The sequence below is a fragment of the Hippichthys cyanospilos genome, chromosome 1 (genome assembly GCF_059441005.1).
Source record: "Hippichthys cyanospilos isolate Australia breed blue-spotted pipefish chromosome 1, RoL_Hcya_1.0, whole genome shotgun sequence".
Classification (NCBI taxonomy): domain Eukaryota; kingdom Metazoa; phylum Chordata; class Actinopteri; order Syngnathiformes; family Syngnathidae; genus Hippichthys; species Hippichthys cyanospilos.
This window is the reverse complement of record NC_142369.1, coordinates 6,089,259-6,111,882: the sequence shown is the minus strand read 5'-3', so window position 1 is coordinate 6,111,882 and position 22,624 is coordinate 6,089,259. Positions and strand designations below refer to the sequence as shown.

The window sequence follows — 22,624 nt, the reverse complement described above, 5'->3', positions numbered from 1 at the left end:
ATCTACTTGATTATTACCTCGCAAATCGGCTCGCCACTACCAGTATTTTTGTAAACAAAGATATGTTCTTTTTTTTTCTCTCTATTGACGTAAGATTCCCGCAAGATCAAAACAAAATGGCGGACAAAGACGTTAATAATATGCTCGAGTCGTCACGTTTTGTTGACTAAAAGAGTAGATGGACGATGATTAATATTTTGATGAAAAAAAAAATCGATGCGTCCAAGAATGCGTTATGCGTCGTGGATGCGGGGACGCGGGCAAATGGGAGCACGGAACCCCCATTTTGAGAAAAACGCAAAACAAATTTATGGAAATGTCATACACTGAAGGAGTTCAAGATGTGCTTGATTCAAGGGCATTTTGCACATTTGGCCAATTGGCAGAACGTTCCGCCAAGATCCCTCCTTTAAAGGTAGGATCAGAGCCGTAAAAAAGCCGGAACAATTTATGCTTCTTAAATGTCATGACAGCTCACTTCTGTACTGGGATAGAATTTGATCAGTACTGAAATAGAGCGAGTCTCACTATTCGGCTGTGATGACATAATCTGAGTGTACATAGTACAAAAGAGTGACAACGTGTTCTCCAAGGATGATAAGATGGGTTACGGCGAACGGTAGCTGAGATTGGCTAAAAGATGCGCTCGGAGGTAAATAAGATGAAATTGTATCTTGACTTGTCAATGGAAGCGAGCAGATAAGAACACATTGGAATTTTCCCATTGCACATAAACATGACAAACATTCAAGGAATGCTGCATTAAAGGGTAAGGGTTAGGAATAGGGGTTAGGGTTAAAACATAAAGGAGCTGCAACGATTTATCAATAACTCATTGATTTTCACATTGATTAAATTAAAATGATCATTACTTGCAGCTCTACAAAGTCCAGTTCATGGCTATCATGAAAAAACAGCAATGCTAAGGTTAGCGCTAGCAAAAAATTTGGCCGCCGTGCTGTCAACATCGGGCACGCCAACCCAAAACTAATAAGATCAAACACTGTAGTACTTCCTCAGCCCCCTTTTTTCTTCCCCGTCACTTGCAGTCAACAGATTTAGGAAAGTTTCACAGATGTCAAGAAGCATTAGCTTCTCGCGTGAGGCGATGAAGATGAAGGGAAAGACCTGCTAATCCCTTCTCTTCCCTTCACAACGCTCATCGGGAGTTCCCGCGCTGGGCATCAGCTCCAACAAGGAGAAAACTGGCTAAACGAGAACAGTGAAAAAAAACTGAATGGGATTTTTTATTTTGTTGATTAGTCAAAACAAAAAAAAACAGGATGGAAGTTACCTACGTGAATTCAGAAGAAAACAACAGAGCTGGCGAAATCTGTCAGGACTCGGGACAACTGTCCCCGACGTATGGTCAGCATAAATAAACCATACCATGAAATCAAACTGTTGCTTTGAGGAATTAAGCAGAATTGACATAGGCCCAAAGACAAGATATTTATCATTCCGTGTTGGGCATGGAGGGCCCGGATGAGTTGACAGCAGGCGTAAAGTCGCGAGCAGGCTGACATTTTGTTCCTTATTTCCTCTCGCAGCTGTTCCTGACAAGATGGAGAGCGCTAAAAGACAGAGGGGACCCGAGCAGGAGATGGAGAGCTGGGGAAAAAGGAGCTGGCAGATTTCCACTTACCACCTTTGCAACCCTCTATTTGGTCAGGTATCGCATCACTGCGCATCTTCTTCTTCGTGGATTTTGCCAAGGTGGACAGAGACTGTGCTTGGCAAAGGGGTCGTTCACTGGAGGCAGGTGAAGTCTCTGTTTTCTAATGAGGTAACTTCGGTGTACTTTCAAACAATCTCCTCACCTCTAGAAAACCGGCGGAGAAGTATGCAGTGACAAGATGGACTAAATGAGGGCATCTTGATTTAAGAGGAAGTAGCAGGGAGGATGTGGCTCTCAAAACAGCTTGGCAAGGAGATAGTGGGCTAGTAGAGTCTAGTTAAAGGGTGCTGAATGCGTTGATCGCCGTCAAACGGGTGATCACCAAGGTAGTGTTGGTAGATCTCCTCGTAGGTAAAAGAAATAGATATATAAATAAATAAAAACATGGTGGAAAAGCGATTGACACGTCTGCCTCACAGTTCCAAGATCCTGGGTTCACTTCTGGCTTTGGCCTTCCTGAATTGCGTTTGCATGTTCTCCCCATGCCATGCGGTTTTCTGCAGGTATTCCAGTTTCCTCTCACATTCCCAAAAACATCCACTCTAAACCAGTGGTTCTCCAATGGGGGTATTAGAACCCATGGGGGTATTTGAAGGAACTTTAGGGGGTACTCCAGATTTTAAATAAAATAAGCATACATACACGCAAAAATCCCTTTAAAAATAATTATTGGATTAAGCAATTTTTTGGTTCAGTAGTTTGTTCAAATCCATTATTGTAAAAAGCCAGATTCTCCCCCATACTAGAATGGATCCACTCAACCTGTCACGTGCCACCTCTCGTTACCTGTCAAGTTAATCGTTTATTATTGTAAACACTTCTCTTCGATGATCCCAAAAGAGGACACTTTAAGTTGAATATTTTTCTGTGGACAAATACTTATTTATATTTTTTTCTTTTTGAGAACAGGTCTGATACTTTATAAGGATTTTTTTTGGGGGGGGTGGGGGGATTTATTCATCATTAAGTTAATGGGGCCAAATGCTAACTGCAGATGCACATATGTAACTGCCATTCCCGAGGTAATATATCGACGTTACTCTCCATATATTCTTTTAGATAAAAACAATTACAATTACAGTATAGTTGGGTTGTGTTTTGTTTATTAATCCATTATAAATGTATTCTGTGTGGTTTTGGGCTTGTGTTGTAGTTAAAAAGGCAGATTTTAGAGCTGCTATCTTTTAAAGGGCTAAGCTAATATTGCTAACGCAGATTAGCATGCATTCTAATTACCTGTGGTGCTGAGGTGTATCAAAACCGAACATGCTCTGCACAAAAACGATTAGGCACCCTTGTCCAGTAAAATCGCTTTTCTAACACCGAAAGAGTGTCTTTATTTTTCAAATGTTTTGAAAGAATATGCTAAAACGTTAGAAATGTCAACTGTGGAGAAATAATGCAAAGCATTGTCAACACTGACTGCCGCACGAGAAAATATATTTGACATTTAGTTTTGACATTTGTCCGGGGAAACGATATGCTCATGTGTGCTTGAAGCGGACTGCTTAATATAAAAAAAACAGAGAAGCGGATGACAAAATAGAATGATTCATTTGATAACCGGTAAACCACTAAAGAGTCGATGTAAATGTAATAACATTTAGTTAAGTGAATTCGGGTGAAAGAGGACCAGTGAGTTAAGTTCACTTTGTCCCGCTGTGAAAAACATGCTTACACAGTGAAGCTTTTAACGAAATAACATCTGTTATGGGGGTGGAAGAGTGGGTGACTGGCAAGCCTCACATGTGGAGGTTTTGGGTTCGATTCCGGCTCCTGCTGCCCTAAGCCGGCTGGAACAGGCACCAGCTGGATGGATGGATGGGTTGTCCTTGCCGTTTTAGGGTTCTGAGATTCAAAGAATCAGCGTGGGAGCCTTCAATTGTTTATACATGGATTGTTAACAACCTCTTATTTTGCTACTCCCACTAAAAAAACAAAAAAAATGAAAGCGAATCAAGTCTGTTTATTTGTATCTGGTGTAGTGGATATTTGTTTTGGTTTCTATCTTTTGACTCATTGGAGCTACCCTACTATGTCCTAATGTGCTCAATAGAGGACATTGTGGCGTCTTCAATGATGTCTCATGTGTTTGGGTGGGATTCTATTAACAGTGCTGTCTTACTGAGACAAAATGAACAGTGGACACAAATAAATTGGCTGGGTCTCAGAAGGGTATTGCACGATATTTTACTCGGGGAAAAAAATGCGAGACAGGTGGGTGTGTTTCTGTCATTCTTGAGAAATTGTCTAGCGGCTCTTGACCCGGTTAGCGTGAAAACCCATTGCTTAGTCTGGGATTTTTTTGTTGTTGTTTGTCAGCAAAACAGGCGTCCGTCAGTGACTTCTAAGAACTGGTCAACAAGCCATGACCATCAGCGATTCTTCTCCATGGCATTCAGTCTCCCCCATTCGAGGCTTTTCTTTTGCCAAAAAGCATTTTGACACACCGCACATATGGTTCCATTACAGAGGCACAACGAAAACACAGCAGCTTACAACAAGCCAAACAGCAAAACATCGCTTTAATCTCATTAGTTGCTCCCGCCATGGTTAATTTAACCAGCAACTATGGCCTAACATGAAAACATTTTGTAATGTCCCTGCAGCTTCCTGCCGATTTCAACCTCGGTATGTCGTCTGAGATGTAAACAAAAGACTGAGAGGCCGACGACATTATGTATGCCTGTTCGATTTGATACGAGACGGTAACCCACTTTTTGATTGACGCAGCCTCTTACAAGCTACAAGAGCATTTGTAATGCATTTTTCCCTGAGAGGAAGCAAAGCAATAATAAGAAACACAAAGCTATCACTCTCAAAATAAAGTGAAAAGGATGAGGGGACATTGAACACCACCGCCAATAAAAAGTCAGATACACTCTTTGGTTTACCCGTGAAATATTGTTGAAAATCACCCGTGAGTGACTAAAAACACTATGAAATGTGTAAAGTACGTATGAAATGTTATGTATGTGTGAAGTAAATGGTAACTACTGTACTGGCCTTATTATAACCCAACTTGGGCTGACTTTGAAAGGGGCAACATCGTCAAATATAACTATATATTTACTTTCATATTATTTCATTTAATATTTATTTGTCATACTTAAGAGTATTATGAATTTATAATACTTCTGCATTAGGGGAGTACAGGCTAAGGCAAAATAACTGAAAGGCTTGGAAATGTCTAGCGCCCCCTGTTGGTTTTGAGGTGCCAACACAAAAATCTCATTGCCGTAGAAAAGATTGATGCAAAAATCTGGGGAAATGCGTGATCAAACATTGGGTTTTCAATATGTCCCAAATTGACAACATTTCTAATTTTGAATGGCAGTAAACGAGCCTGACATGGGCTAAATTTGACATCTATAGTGTGTACCTCTCAACATCCCATTTGCAAGCATTCAGAAGGCATATTGACAGTTGTCACGTTTTGCCAATCTATGCAATGTCTTAGCCTCCTAGTCTTTTTTATTTTAATAGTTATATCTAATCACTTGAAAAAAATTTGATAAGGACAGCTCCACAAAAGACTTTACTGTACTCTCAGAGTACCTTGCTACAGTAGCGGTTAGACATTTTGTGGCCAAAATCAAAGCTTAAAAGTGAAGACAAGGGAATAAAAGGCAGCCATTTTGTGGATGCAGGAGAAATGTCTGTGCCAACTCAATTTTCACCCAACCCCGTCCTTTTAATTTAAAATGTTCTTGCCCCCTTCTCATGTTATGCAAAATCATCCGGGATGCGCATTCAGTGTGGTGTCGCCCATTTCCACCGTGTCCATAAATCATCGACTCCTGACTCCTTTATGCTTGGCCGGGCGTTGCTGTTGACGGCACGTCAGTTTCTGGCCCCGCCCCCGGCTCTCTCTACCACCGGACAGCCTTGAGGGCTAATCATCAAACATGAAAACTTTCAGTTCAAATTATGTCTGATCCGTGCACTTCGACGGGTTGCATCAAAAAAATACTTGCCGACGTAAATAAAACATTCCCGTATCTCCGTATCTGTCTAAGTTGCCGTTTTCTGTCTGCTTAATTGCACTTGAAAGGATTTGGCGAAGGTAGCGAGGTCATTTAAAAAAAAAAAAAGATGCAACCATGTCTGGTCAATGGTTCACTCTGCTGCAATAGGCCTCTCAAAAGTTTCAGCATGAGGACAACCCTTCGGGAAAGTTAATTAAAAAAAAAAAAAAAATCTGTCGGCCGCATTACATCTTTCTCCTCCGCTCGCCACCGGCGAAGAGTGAAAAAGCAGAGTGCTAATTTGAAGCTATTGGAGGGTAAGCGGATTGCACAGAGTGAGGCTCGGGGCTTAGTGCAGATTTCAGGCCAGTGTGTTTAACGCGGGAGCGATAGCGGGGGAAGCGTCACCGAAACTGCCCGCTTGGCCCCCTGGGGCAACAAAACCTCCCCTCCAACACTTCTTTGCGCTCATCCGTCCATTTTTCGGCTTTTTCTCCCTCGCCTCGGCATCAATTATTGCATTATGAAATGCGACTAGCAGGAATTCAAACAGAACAGACTTTCATAACAGGGTGGCAAAACAGTCACTTACCTTGTTGTGGCATCAATGAGAGCAAGAAAAGAGCAGGAGAGAAAAGGATGTTAGTTCCCGCATACTTTGACACAATGTACAAACATTCCGGCGGTGATAAGCGTGGCACTCATTCGTCATACTTAGCTGCGGCCTCGCTCGTTTTAAGATGCATAATAGCCGGCATCCTTTAGAAAATGTCAATCTTAAAAAGAAGGATTTAAAAGAATGGAAGCACCGCACATAAATGTGGACAGCACAGAAGCTAAGTCGTAGCTAATGCAGGTGATGCGGCGTTGCCACGGCAACAACAAGTTGTTCTTTTCACAAAAAGCCACTGTACAGTTACTACATCCATCCATCCGTTTTCCATAGCTGCTTATGCTCACTCGGGTCACTGGTCGCTATCCCAGGTGCCTGCGTTAAGTAGAAGGGGGACAACATGGTTGCCGGCCAATCGCAGGGCACAGAGGGACCAACACCCATTCGTGCACCCAATCACATTTAAGGACAATTGTTCAATACACCTAGCATGCATGTTTTTGGAATGTGGAAGGAAGTCTTAAGTGAACCCACGTGGGCATGGGGAGAACTTGCAAACGCCATACAGGAAGAGCGGAGCCAGCTGGAATTGAACTTGGGGCTGAACTGCAAGGCGTACGTGTTAACCACTCTTCCATCGTGCCACCCCAGGTATTACATAAACTTTGATAATCTTGGAGACCAAGTCTTTTCATTTGTGTCCACTGTGGGGGACATTTGTTTCTGGTCTATATTTTTTTACTCATTGGAGCTACCCTACTAAGTTCTAGTGTGTTCACTAGAGGACATCCTGGCCTTTCCAATAATATAATAATATAATAGCATGTATGACTTGTCAGGCATAGTAATAAATGACTCTCCCTACTGTAATCTGGTCTTTAAAATTAAAGGCCCCTTGCCTACCTGTCCTGTGAAATGGAGAAGAGACCAAGGAAAACCACTAGATAACAAAGTAGCACGTTTCTCTTTGTGGTTACCTTCCACTCGTTTTGTAGTCAAGACCGCGTCAACCACACATAAACGAGACAGCACGGCAAGCTGTAGAACGCACGTCTCCCAATCGAAACGTTGTCTGGTCCAATCCCCTTCATTTGGAGACCGTGTCCAAGCATTCTTGAGCGAGATACTAAACCCCCAGCTGCCCTGATGCTGTGTTTTGAGGGCCTTGTAGATGAAAAAGTACCATTTAATATCAACCGAGACCAAGACACTGAGACTTGAAAGTATCGAGATACAGGCAAGATTTTCAAAGGTTAGGAAGGAACCGACTTCTTGAGACAAGACTAGACTTGATTGAGACAAGACCAACTGGGTATGGGGCGATAAGATGGGGGACCGAGAAAAGGTCGCAGACATTGGCAGCTACCAAGAAATAATGTCCATAGCTGGGAAGCAGTCAGTACATTTTTCACAATTTTTCTACGAAATTCACAGTTTTATAAATCAAACACAGAATAAAAGCCTCCAGTTTTGTGGTTGCGTGTAACCAATTTAAACAGAGATTTGCGTCATTGAGCTACTATTTTTCCCGCCAAAGATGCAGATACTGCAGAAAAGCTCTTTCTGATTGGACACGGCAGAGGCGGAAGTCCTTTCTGATGGGACAGAATTTGGCGTCATCAAACCGCACTGTGCGGATTCGCATGGACGCCATTTCTTTAAATGAACAACGACTAGGTGGAAAATATGCAGATTTAAATAAACCGGTTACATGTAGACAAAGCCTTAAGACGTGAAAATTTGTTTTGCTTTTTTCCAAAAACGGGTATGAAATCAAAAATTCATAGAAAATAATAAAAACAAGATTTTGACCTCAGGTATTCAACACGTTTCTCAATGTTTAACAAACACAAGAAAAAACAAAACTGGAAAATCTCACAAATTTTACAGAAATATATTTATAGCGATCATAACAAAACATTTAAAAATTAGGTTTGCAACCCAAACTACCGTATTTTCCGCACTATAAGGCGCACCGACTCAATGTCAATTTGACCAACCTTGTTCAACTGTAAACACAGAAAAGAAACAGGCAAAGCTTACTTTATCACTTCATTTCCCATCTATGAATCCCAATCTCAATATTGATCCATATATAAGGCGCACCTAATTATAAGGCGCACCATTAACTTTTAAAAAAAAAAGCTTTTAGGTGCGCCTTATAGTGCGGAAAATACACTAAATCTTTAATGCTGTTTTTGAGACAGACATACAGACATATTTGTTTGTAGTTGATGTCCCAAGAAACCCAGAAAAAAAAAATCGTAAAAATGTATTCCACCTATCATCTTAACTTAAAAGGAGTTCACACAAAAAGATGTGCAAATTTATGGGTAGAAATCACCATTTTGCATTGAAGAGACAACAACGAAAATGGTCGGTATACAACAGTCAGGCTTCCCCCACACTGATGACCTAGTTAGAGAAAGCTGGGGTGCTACCTTCAAGTCCAAATATTTGTAGCGTAACATTCTCAAGAGGGTGTGATAGCATGACTACGGCAACATTTCACTCAATGAAGTTAACATTTTACTATTTTATTTGAAGAATTCCTGTGGCTGCAAGGCCACCATAGACTCAAAAATGCCCATTGCAGCTGTCAATTTATGCAGAATCCTATTTATTTATTTTTTTTAATGCTTGTGTAATGTTTCTCCCCTCGTTTATCCCCGCTTCCCATTTTCTAGGTCAACGACGGAGGACACTCGGAAGAAGGGAATAAAAAGAAGGCCGGGGGGTTTATTGGTGTTTGTAACTGCTGATTGCCTTCCGTTTTTTCTGCCAAAATACATCAGGTGTTGTACGTCGCTTTTGTTTATTCGAATCCGGCGTCAGGATTCTCACATCAAACGTTACCGTGCCGCGTTATAAAAGAGCTACGGCGTCAAATTTACGAGCTAATTCTAGCAAAGGGGGGGAGGGTAACGTCACCTCCGCTAGTATCCCAACGCCACGCCGTTCCCTCGGTAGACAATTGACATTTTACATTTTTTTCTCCTTGCGCACACCCTCTATCACCACGTCCTCGCTTTTTGCCCCCTAAATGTCAGGTGGAGCCTCACGGGGAGTAATAGTGTTTGTAGTCCATAGACATAATCATAACCATAAAACCGTAGCTACGGGGCTTTAAAAAAAATGCCGCGATGTGCTGCTCTCTCGGGCAATGGAAGTACAATTAAATGCTAAATGAGAATAGCAAATGCACAGATAATTTAGAGTCCTTGACAAGCTTGGAGGGCTCTATTACAACCTCTGATGAGAGCCAATTAGCGATAGTACGTCTTGCTTGTGTTGCCCTCTCGCTTACCTTTTAAGTCAACAAAAGGGCATTGTATTTTCTCAAATATTTTCTTCAGGTAAAACAGATGACTTGGGTCAAATTTTACACGGTTTGGCCCCTTCCTATCTCGTCAACTTGGCGTCACCATATCCCGTCCCGACAACTTTGGGCACAAAATGCCGGTTTGTTATCGACCCCGTGTGCTAATAAGAAGTCCGCGGCATCAAGGGCCTTTTCCATTCGCGTGCCAGTACTATGGAATGCAAAGTTCGCGAAGCCACCTCAGTAGAAATCTTTAAATCTCGACTTTTTGTAATCTATATTGTGTTCCTGTACTTGTCTGTAATGTGTATCTATTTGTCTGTATTTGGTACATGCAGCATCCACTTCAACCCGTGGGCCTGGAAGGGGGCTCCTCCCACCTGTGGCCCCTTCTGAAGGTTTCTGATTTTCCCCGAATTGTTTTTTTGTGTTTTTCCTTCCCCTTCTGGGAGATTTGAAAGGGGATGCTGTTGTGTACCTTACACCGAAAAGATGTCTCTGTATGAGTTCTTTTTTCGAAAGAAGTCTCGTCATGACCTCTTTTCATCTGTGAAGCCCTTTGAGACTTTGGTGATTCAGGGCTACACAAATCAAATTTGATCGATTGATTGATTGATGACTCATCGACATCGCGGATCCTTACAAAACACACGCGTGGTTGACTATTCCGCTTGTGGGTTTCAGTGACTGTGCTGTGTGTGGCTGGGCCGCGCTCCAGTTTCAACTCAACTTTATTTATAGAGCACTAAAACAACAACCACACTTGTAACAAAGTCTGTGCTGAAAGCTGGCCAGAATATATCTATCGTCCGTCTTCTGAAGCTAAACAAGATAAAATTACATCCTTTCAATGTGATCGAGTAAAAATAAACATAACCTGATGGTCAGGATGTATTACAATGGTGTCATGATAATCAGTCTAATTAGATTAGGTAATTACTTGAAATCAAAGCAGACCACCTGAGGAAGGGCATACAGTGCCAACCACCTGTGTATCATACAAAACAGTTCTACTGAGCTCAATTTTGTCGAGTGAAAAACATAAATAAATATTAAATACCGTATTTTCTGCACTATAAGGCGCACCGGATTATAAGGCGCACCCTCAATTAATGACATATTTTAAAACTTTTTCCATCACGATATAGTAATACTCAAAGTAAATTGCAAGAAAAAAAACATCAGCGCAACTGCAAGGCCACGGAAGTTGAACAGCATTATCGCGAGTGAACATGGTATTCAGTGTGATATGATCAGCAAGAGAACACATGGATTTGACTGTGATGATCAACAGTGATAATCCTGATTAAAAACACCAGAAAGTCCCAGTGTGAATCCTCTGATGTATTTCTCAATCTCCCATTTGAGCTACATGCGATCCTGTGCATTTTGCCGTAGGAAACATGTGAAGGAACATGGCCTTTTTTCATTAAACACGCCGCTGACAGGATATGACAAGCTCGCCCCGCTTTTTAATTTAGCAGCCACTGAGGGATGACAAGACAATTAATTGTGCTTTACCAGCACACAGCCCAACTCTTTGGGGACCAGGATGGAGCGCTGAAGAACTATCTCTCATGTAGTATTTTGACTAAGGTCCGACCGATCGATCGGCCGCCAATTATCGTATTTCTCTGTGTGCAAGTCAAGTTTTTTTCTCTGATTTTTAACCCCCATATTGGAGGGGTCGTCCATACCCTCATAACTCAAAACCAAACCAATTTTCTCAACAACACACATTAACTTTCTTTCTGCTAGCATGATTGACCGCAAATGACCCCAAAATTATCAAAATATTGCACAAAGGTAAACAATATATTTACAGTTATGGGTGTCATTGTCTTCTATCACTCCTAACCTAATGGTTAAATCAAAATTTTAAGCACGTTGTATTCTTTCTGTGCGGTATCTATATACAGCGGACCCCCGGGTTACAGCATCCCTGGCTTACGTTTTTTTCATATTGCGATGGGGAATACTGAGTTTTTTTGTCCCCTCTTTACAGTATTTTCCCCACCTTGCGACAAAAACAACTGTCATGACCTTGTGGGGTTGGCTGTATTTGTCTTGTTTTGTCTCCATCTGCAGGCGTTTTTAGGAAATTGCACTCATTTTCTGTTGCTTTCACATGACGGAGATGCTGGTCTGCTATTGGTGGGCCTCACTCGTGTCAAAATGGCGGAACGGTAAAGCTTTGTTCGATTGTGAGTGGTTACAAAACCGTATATATAGTGCATTTTACTGCTTAATTCAAACTTGAAAGTGTTAGCCACGGGTCCCAAGATTGCTAATGATGTTAAAGAGAGAAGTATGAATATGATTTATATGGAAACCAAGCAGGAGATAATCAAGTAATGCGAAGCTAGCCTAGCCTAGGCTAACCTTACGATGGGCATAACAAGAGGCACTCAAAGGTAAATAAATCCTTTATATATCTTTTATTTATGATGTTATTTAATTGTATGCCTGTGTATTATATATAAGTAGCACTTACTTTACTATTTTGGCACCAATTTTTAATATGCATGTACAATTTTGCTGTTTTTAACTGGGGTTCTAAATGCATTAGCTATTTAACATGCGGTGAATTCATCTTGCGAGCCCAACCGTGACGGATTAATCTCGTAACACGGAGGCCCACCGGATTATATTGAAGGAATGTTCGGCACCCCTCGTAAAGGTGGACCGCAGATCTTCCAAATCGGATGATTGAAATTTAGCCGTTGCGACGGCGCAGGCTGTTTGACATGCACAATGCTACGCTGGCTTGCTCTTTGCAGCCTTCTCTAGCTCTGATCTCCACGCAAGCACACATAATCACAGATAATCTCACCTCTTCGCTCAATCACTGTGATCTGCTCTGTTTCGCTGTCGTTAGATGGGCCGACTCAAGCGCAACCCCTGGCGCCCGCCTCCTCGCGACGCCTCCTGTCGCTCTTTGCATTCCAATTTTCTTTTCCCCTCCCGCTCCCAGTGAGGTTCAAGTGCACTCTTCCTCTAATGTCTCTCCAGAGGAAAAAAAATAAGCATCCTGGCTGACATTTTGTATTTAGGCACAGCGGTAATAAGACGCGAGTGGAAGGAGACGGCGCGGGTGGGTTGTTGGCGAGCGATGTCAGTCATATTAAAATATCAAACAAGCAAAGAAATCCAGATAGCCGCATCTGCTTTACATCAAAGGGCAAAGCGGTAAGACGGTCATTACGGCGTAAATCCACCACCCCGGGGGATCCACCCTTCTCCCGTCGCACCACTACTTTCATCCCCAGGCCGACCAACCTTCCAAAAGCAGAAACCAAAGGCGCCGCAAAGATCGCTTCCAAAATGAGGAGCTGCTTAAAGCTCCGATGGGTGTAAAATAATTAAGGCGTGCGTGGCGGATAATGAGTTTCAAGCATCAGTGGCTGCGCAGTATTCCCCCGTCTTATCACCTGCTGCTGTCACTCACTAATGAAGTTGCTTTTTCCAATTACTGCTTCATATTAGGCCTTTTTTTGTTGTTGTTTATTGGGAGTGCTGCCTAACTATAAAAATGATGCGCAAACACACGATCCGTCGTTAAAAATAATCATTGCTTTGATGCGGATGGGAGTTGAGGCCAATAGAATCTTTTTTAGCGAAAGTCATGTCAAAGTGTTTGTGCTCAGTGTGGAAACAATTCTCTGCATACGATGAAATTCTTACTTTGCCATCCACACGGATGTCGTAAAATAAATACTAAGTTAAGGCAAAGAAATCCATGAATGCATTTTAGCTAGCAAAGAAAATCAGATTCTTTTTAGACTGAGTATGGGTTCGTTACTAGAGAACTTATGGTTGATGAAAATGTTTTATTTTAATTAAATATCTTTCAAAAAATATTGGCTGGCGACCAATTCAGGGTGTGTTCCGTCTGCAGCCCAAAGATAGCTGGGATAGGCACCAGCAAGCTCGCGACCCTCGTAAGGACAATCAGTTACATAAATGGATGAATGTACTTTTCAAAAGGAAAACTTGACGTCTCAGCAAACGCCAAATATCGCAACATTTTTAAGCACCTATCCCACAGATGTGAACATTCACGAATGTAGTGAATTTTAAGACTGCAAAATTTTCCACGTTCGAAATTTCCTTTACACAAGAACAAACATGAAAACGTCTGGCAACAGTTTGGTTTGCGACTTTGAACGTATCCTGATGAACCCCTGAAGCGCACAAGCATTTGCTACTTCGCCAACACTCTTAACATTAGTGTCTAAAAATTTTCACACTATATCGCACACCATCTGATTAGTTTATCGTTGCTAGTAAACGTACTTTATGTATTTTCATCCCTTACATCCCTGTGTCAGCGGAAAATGGTCAGGCAGTCAATAAAGTAGACGGGTTATCAAAAACATTTTTACAGATTTGGGGATTGTAGGGTGCAGTCAATTTTTGTGAAAATTAAAGGTTTTTATTTGCACCTTATAGTGTGAAAAAGACGGCATTTTTTGAATGACAGTTTTACAGATTTTGGAATTCTAGGATGCACAGTCGGTTTTTGTGAAAATTAAAGGTTTTTATTTGCACCTTATAGTATGAAAAAGACGGTATTTTTCCAACGGCACTTTTACAGATTTTGGAAATCTAGGATGCACAATCATTTTTTGTGAAAATTAAAGGTTTTTATTTGCATCTTACAGTACAAAAAAGACGGCATTTTTCAAGTTGTCAGCGGATTTTGGGCATGTTCAACATTTCCTGGCAACAAAAACAAACATTAAAACTTGGTAGCGAATATTTGGCAACTGTAGACATTTTTGCACCCTTGAACGATAGATGAACCTCTGAAAATGCATTGGCTATCTTTGATAATACTGGCATTGCTCAACCCTTGGTGGGATAGGGACGTAATTAACGAAAAACAAATGAAGACTTATTCTTTTAAAAACCTTGTAAATAAACCTGCCGAGATCCACTACCTTCGCAGATACACCCCAACGATTTCCGCCTTGTGTGATCGAGAATCGGCTAACGAAAAAACAATTAAGAGTGCTTCAGAACGTCTTAAAAACATTTGAACGATACAAGATCAAAAGAGTCGCTACCTTCGCCGACATACGGAAACATTCGCCTCTCGGGAGCTTTACGAGCCTAAGACCAGACGGAATCTATATTTATTCATCCCTTTTTGCAGATCATGCAAAACGTTTGTATTTCCTCTCTGACACGCCAGCAAAACCGGCGTCAAGTCATGTCCAATAAGCAGCTTCGATAACACGTAAGGTACAAAACACCCAATCGACTATCAACCCCTTTCTTACTGTTTCATCATCTTCGCGTCTACGCAGAGCGTGACAGCGCACAATATTTACGAGTAGACCATTCTTCGTCTCGAAAGCCTTCCGCCGAGGAAGAGTTTCCAAAAAAAATAATACTTAAATCTTCAGATGATACAAGATTATGATAATTACAGCAGCCAGCCTCCAGATAACAACATCAGAGGGATGAGATTTACTAACTGCCACATTAGATTAGCCAGCGGCCACTCACTGCTCCTTTAACCACCATCGTGGCAACCGCGTGCGCTTTTGCGGCGGTTTTACAGAGTTTCCACCATTTTCCAACTAAAATGGTCAACGGGGCAATGTGTTATGTTTGCAAGCTACCAATTACAGAATATCTTATGAGCTTCTTTTACCACTTCGGCTATCAATAACAATTAACGATCGCCTATGGATTTCAACGCGTCAGTCGGTGGAAGCTAATAAAGCTATTGATGCGTGCCACAAAAAAAAAATAAATAAATAAATAAAACAGGCCCACGCTGGACACTACAAATCAGTGCTAGCCAGGTGCGCTTGTCGAAGCCCGCCGGGACCCGTCCAATACTTCTCAATTCGCACTTTGTGTGTTGTAGTACTGCACACCGAGAGACCTGATTTGTAAACAGGCTTTGTAAAGGTTTGGCTTCCTCCTTGGAGGGTTTCATTCATGGGCCAGTGGCTGCCCATAAATTACCGTTTGGATTAGAATACAAACACTCCCTCTTATGGCCTTTAAGCTACCCGCCACACATCGACATGATACAGCTATAAAGGTTTGCTAATACACACGCCTGCAGCATATTGTTGTTTTTTTCCTTTTTTTTTCGTTTTCTGCTAACCGAGACCACATTGATCAGTGGTCTAATTAGCTAGTGCTCAGGGGCGGGCTGTGCATTCGGTACCTGGGCTTTCAGTAGGGATTTACCAGACTTAATCCACCTTTTAATACTGCCTTCAGTAATATGTAAATAGGCAATTAAAAACACACACAACTGTACCATCTACATCAACTTTAAAGATGCACAATCAATAGCTATCTAATACCATGACATAAAAAGTAAAAATGAATAAATTTTACTAAAAATAAATTACCATATTTTCCAGTCTATACATACCGGGTTATATATTCAACTTCTATTTGAATTCAAACAAGAAACATTCGATTATAAGGCACGTTGTCGATTTTTTACACAGTTACAGGATTTATTCGCGCCTTACGAATAATTCGAAAAATGCAGTAATTCCATTAATGAGATAAATTGTGAATTTGAGGTTTCGCAGAAATTTCAGAATGCTATTTCGTTGCGCATGTTATAAATGTTACATCAAATGTGATTTGAAATAAGTATATCTTATTCCGGCTGAACATTTTGCACATAGAATTTACTTTTGAATAAATCAAACCTTTTGAGTAAATTTGGGGTTTATTTATTGACTTAAAACATAAGTGTTCAGCAACAATAATCACAATTTTAGTTTTTTGGAATATTACCCGGCATTTCTCACCAAAAATGAACTTCAAACGTATCATTTTCTTCAGTCGGAATTGGCTTTTGACAGGAATACACTTTGCTCTCGCCAGTTTGAAATCTAACGAGTTAACAAATAGTTGCTGAATTGATGCTAAATTGGCATTTAGCATTAAAAATGTTGGCTCTCACCAACCAATTAGATGGAAGAAAATGCGAGGGGACCAGCCTGTGAAGCAAATTCTAAATCTTACCTATTAAAAAACAGTCGCATTGCTTATATCATTTTGCTAAGATCTTGGCGGATTACATTGGCAACACGGTGGCTAAAATCTGATTGGATGAAAAATCAAGGTCCGAGTTAGGGTATCTGCATGGAAGCCCATAAAATGAAGACTGCTCTGAATACAAGTTTTACAAATCAAGCATTCAAATTGACGACTTAAATATTTCTGATAGTGACCAGGCCTCGCTTCTATCACAATAGGAAGTTGCAAAAGCAACGACTCGGAAGAAAGACGAACGCCATAGTACGAATGCGACTCTTAGAGAAGTGCAGGCAACTTAAAGACTGAGGCCGAGCGCTGTGTTTTCCTTGTGCCGGTGCCTTAGGGAGCCTCCCAGCGCTGTGCATAGAAGGGGAACTGAAAAGCTCGTCTCTAGTGTTTACAACACAAATGCGACCCGACTGTTGTACTGGATGCATTGTGCTGTGTTCTCCCCTCACAAGCACTCGACGCCGTCAATTAAAAATGCCTGCTAAGTGCAATTCAAAAGTTATTCTTCGTGTCAAGCGCCGTCTTAATCGAGACACCCGTGCAGGGTAATTTTAGGGCTGTTGCTATTTATTTATCTTTGTGAAATCAATTAAACTGATTAAATAATCAGTTAATTTAAACCCCCTGCAAAAAAAGAAAATATTATATATATATATATATATATATATATATATATATATATATATATATATATATATATATATATATATATATATATATTTATAATCTACGATGGTTGATGTTGACTTGAAGCGAGTGGATTTAGTTAGTTATTCTTTTCTATTTTAAGTGGATATAACTTTGGTATATTCCGGGTATTCATTTGCTAGGGAGTATAAATTGCCTATGACAAGATGGTCTTTGCATACATTGCTGCATCCATCCATCATTCCATTATCTATAGCCGCTTATCCCCACAGGGGTCGCAGCCTTGCTGGCGCCTATCTCAGCGGGCTATGGGCAGTAGGCGGGGGACACCCTGAACTGGTTGCCAGCCAGTCAGAGGGCACACAGAGACGAATGACCAATCACGCGCCCAATCACACCTAAGGACAATTTAGTATGTACAATTCACCTGCCATGCATGTTTTTGGGGAGTGGGAGGAAGCTGGAGTGCCCGGAGAGAACCCACGTGGGCTCGGGGAGAACATGCAAACTCCACACAGGAAGGCCGGAGCCAGGTGGATTTGAACCGGGACCACTGAACTGTGAGGCGGACGTGCTATTCACTGCGCCACCGAGCTGCTACATTGCTGTAACATTGTGGAAATGCTTCGAAAAACTTCTGAGATACTCGAATTTTTGGCGGCGTCTTTCTCCCTTGCCGCCCATGTAAAAATGGTAGCGTGAACATGGTTCTGGCGGAGCATCAAGGCGGATGTTTTTCATCGACCTTTTTTTTAAGTTGATTCCCCAACTTGGTTGACTTTTTATCCCAGCCCGAGGTGGTTTGAAACTATAGCGCGAATTGTTTTCAAACAGTATTTTTTCCCCACTCAAGTCACAGTCAATTTGGCGTTACTTACTCCTGCTCAAACAGCGATAATAGAATGGGAGGCGTGGTCCTTGGATGAAATTACAGCCGTCAGAATGCAAGCGGAGGGACAATACAGCAGCTTATGTGGCCAATTACAGCCATTGACAAGCAATTTTGTGCGGCGCCGGCAGCCGTTCGCCAGCCTTCACCTCCCGTTAGCGAGCCGACGACCCCGCCTACCCCACCCAGGGAGACGGAGTCAGCACACAATGACCTCTGGCACACTCAATTATGGAATCATAATCCAGGGAGCGACGGGCACGCCTGACTAACTCCTAATTGGTGGGGTTTTTTTTATGTATGAGGTTGACTTAAAGATGGCGCCATGGCGCAGTGGGGAAATCAAGGCCCTTCGCTAGGCCTGTCACTCAAGTGCAATTGCTTAGGAATGAATTCATTTCCATCTTTAAACAGACCGGGTCACCGCCGTGCATTCTCTCAAACTCCCGCTTCTGAATTTTACTAACAGGCACTCGCTGACACCCATATTAACTTTGATGCGTGGAAGTCACCACAACACCCGAGGAATCATCATGAACGAGGAAAGTTCTTTGCGCGCTGATCCAAACTTCGTTGGCCTAACGCAAATCTAAATCTTTCCTTCAGAAACTGGGAAGGAGCATCATTGGAAAGGTCAGGCTGTGAATGTCAATTTTCTTTATGTTCAATATAGTTTCCTCTATAAAATGTATTATTTATTCTTTTTTATGTGTTTACAATGGATTTATTGGATTTATATTACCATATTTTTACCATAAGGTCATGGATGTACCATATATAGCAATGCCGCTTACTTAACATTGCGGTACGTGAAGTCGCCGACGGCCATTTTACATTGCAAGTCCCTAAGTCAACCAAATGTCAATACATTTATTTCTATGCAGCAATTTCACATAATTTTCCGCCCCTCCGGCAAAAATGCTACTGTGTATAGCCTTAGTTATGCCCATAAGTCTCTGAAAAAGCTTTATTTAATGTGATTTGAAAGGGCCTATAATATTATATTTTATTTCCACAGTGCAATACGTGCATATAAATTAATTTGCCACACTGCCAATTTAATTGACATTGTGCCTTATGAATGGATGTCGGCTTTTCAGTTTGTTGTTCATTCAAATTTCTTTCTCTTTACTTCTACGGATCTAACCGCTAGCTACTGTAACAAGAAGTACTTCATGCTTCCGTGTCATGAGAAACTTAATCCTACTAGCCTAATGCTACATAGTTAGGGTTAGGGTTAAGGGTTAGGGGTAAGCTGAGCATTTCTGGAGGTATGTTTTCAATGCTACAATGTGGGACAAAATCCCGTGGTCCTTTGGACTGAATAATGAATAATTTAAACAAAGTTAAATTCCTTCATTAATACTTGAATATTCACATTTGCTCTTTGATTCTCATTCGGATAAATTTGGTAGCAGTTGTACGTTTTTGTCATACCTGAACAAGAACTTCCGGCTTCTGTGACTAAGAATTTTTGAGAATGAAGTCCTAAAAGCAATCAATCCTGAGCAGAGTGTTTCTGGTGGTATGTTTCCAATGCTGCAAAATAATTGGGGCGAGTTTACAATAGCTGTTAGGGATGACAAAGGGAAGCAAGGAAGTTAGCATAGCAACCAACTTGAAGCAACCTAAATCCAGTTTCATGGTGGTAAAAAGTCCACGAGACTCGGTTTGAATTTAGCAATAAGATGAGGCTTAAGGAGCTTAATAATTTGTTTCCAAACTAAATATTTGCACCACCTTGGCTGCTTTTTAATCAGAAGATTATGACAGCATGATATCAGGTGTTCCAGGTGTGCAGATCCAGCCATCGTCGAGGTTTCCAGTTCAGTCTGACACCAAGAGACAGTCAACACTGTGATTCAAATCTAAGCGAGTGCCCAATAAATGGGAAAACTGCGGAATGATTCGGGGGCGGGGCAAAACTAGCCAAATGTCAGATTGAATCAAATGTGAATGACAGCCTTCGGTGCTGCACTGAAAGCTTTAACCATCCACTCAAGTCTGTTTCCAAGAAAAACTCCCCTTTGCCACAGGTTATCTTCTCTCTTTTTTTTTTCATTACGGTCTTATACTCTTATTTTCTACTTTGCTACAGGCCAACTCGAGTGTAGACACTGAATAATATGTCAAGTGGCACCACTAACCAAACATCAACTTGACGATGGCCAATTCAAGCTCAGCTTTGCTGAGTACCGCGTTCTCAAGAATGAAACAACAGGGTTTTCGAAAGTTATACTTCGACGAGTATAAGAGACCATGGAGGTTAAGCTTCGAAGAAAACTGAAGACTGTTTCGACACTGCAGGTTTCCCGGACATATATGACATGATGATGAAAAACGAATAAAGCGGCGAGAAGAAAGGACGCAAATGAATGTGGTGCAAGTGTATAAATAAAATGGTGGTTGACTAAACACAAACAATTGGCTTACATTAATCGGAGGGTTGAGAATCAGAAGATTTGGACATTTTTAAACAATTTTAAACAATAGCTCTAAATGATTACTTGATTATGATTATCATTTTCGATTAATGTGGTAGTTGATTTTTTTGTCGATTCATGTTTATACCTCAGATAACTAGCTGGCTAACTTTTTGGAATTCACTTTACGTTTGTTATTTTTTTGTGATATGTTTTATTATTTATTATAATAAGTCTTTTCATATATTTTGTTCTATTTTTTATTCATCTTTTCCACGTACGTTTTTATCGTTTGTTCTTTTATTGATTATACTGAAAGGAATACCATTTATTATGCTTTTTAATGTATTCTCGTTTTCGATATATTGTTCTATCTATTGTTTTTGTATGGTGTCTTTTTGGTAATCATGTTTTTTTAATGATATTTTAAGACTGCAAAGAAATGACCACACGTTATCCAATATGATTTCTGTCTAACCACACACTTTGCAAACTAAACACATTGCATTATTTTTTCCTGATTTTGTAAATGCTTTTAAAGCCATAATAATTAGTTATATATGAATATTTGTTTTGCTTCAACCACTCAAATGGTTCTGTGGAATCAGTTCTATCCCTATATATGTCGGTTAAATGTATTTACACCCACAAAAAAAAAAGAAAAATGTGTCTGTTTTTGTAGTTTGTGACGTGATGACACTAAAACATTGCCATTAACTGGTCTCTACTGCCACCTTCTGTCTTAAGGTGAAACACAAGTCAACAAAGAATTTTCTGTTTGCTGACATAGTTTGACCGCCGCTCAATGGAATGTTGCAAAAATGGCAGGAAAATAAATGTAATAAATCCTATAAAAACGCATCTCAAAAATTGTAATTGTAATGGTTTTACATGGTCCATAATTTGGACAATGATTATTTTTGTACACAAAATCTCGCACGTCCAGCTGGAATCACTTAGAAATATCAGAATTATTGCATTTTGAAATTTCACGTTTTAATCATATTGTGTTTTCCTAGCGAAGGAATACTACATATTGTAGCACAGTTGGAGCATAAATGATACACAGCAGGCACACATTGTATACATTTTCGCATAATATAATTAAGTTATGTTTACACTAAAACACACACGCAGTTAGCTAGCTTTTTGTGTTGATAGCTAGCTAGCTAGCTAATTAGAGATAGATAGATAGATAGATAGATAGATAGATAGATAGATAGATAGATAGATAGATAGATAGATAGATAGATAGATAGATAGATAGATAGATAGATAGATAGATAGATAGATAGATAGATAGATAGATAGATAGATAGATAGATAGATAGATAGCCTCATCAAAGTCTATCCCACTTTCATTCAAGATGTCACTCTTAAGCATGACCTAAATTATTGTTTCATGAGCAACGTGATGACAGAGATTCTATTAGATGCAGCAGCTTGTTTATCAACTAGCACGCTGTGCTAAATGAGTCTAAATAGTGCAGCCTACAGGAAGCGCGCACGCCGCATTAAGCCACAGGGGCGAGTCCTGCTCATCCTTCTTAAACGTGATAGATCTGGGTGAAGCTTAGCACTACAAAGGCCATTACAAAGAGCGTATTTTAGGGCAGGAGTATAGCGCCCCAGTCGGTGCGCGTTAAACCGAAACGCTTTAAGGCTTGCGACGCGCGGCCAAATCTGTAATTAAATGCGCCTCCATGGAAATGCGCGCAGGCCTCAGAAACATATTGCCTTAGGTTAGCTGCATATGCAAAGAGATGCAAAGAGGTACGAAGGGTGTCCTACATATCGTAGATATGAAAAGTCGACACACCCCTGGCTCAAATCGCATGTTTTTGAGATGGGAAAAAAAAAAAAAACCCCAAGAGCAATCATTTCAGAACTTTTTTTTTTTTTTCACCATTGATGTGACCAACAAGAGAGAAATAAACAGATGTAGATGCACAAGTGTGCACACCCCCTCTTGTATAACTGGGTATTTGCAATCAAACATCATTTTTTTAATGGTTCTTTTTTAATATAATTTCTAGGTACGATTAACT

General features: G+C 40.7%; 1 protein-coding gene and 1 long non-coding RNA gene across 7 annotated transcripts in view; one reads left to right on the top strand and one right to left on the bottom strand.

The window, feature by feature from the left end:
* nrxn2b (neurexin 2b) overlaps positions 1-22,624 on the bottom strand; it is a 444,830-nt gene that overhangs the window by 96,184 nt on the left and 326,022 nt on the right. The window lies entirely within an intron of this gene.
* LOC148428807 (uncharacterized) lies at positions 436-21,029 on the top strand. The gene is made up of 4 exons (XR_015865618.1): positions 436-652; positions 1,551-1,762; positions 18,623-18,786; positions 20,252-21,029. It is a non-coding gene; the product is annotated as an uncharacterized LOC148428807 (long non-coding RNA).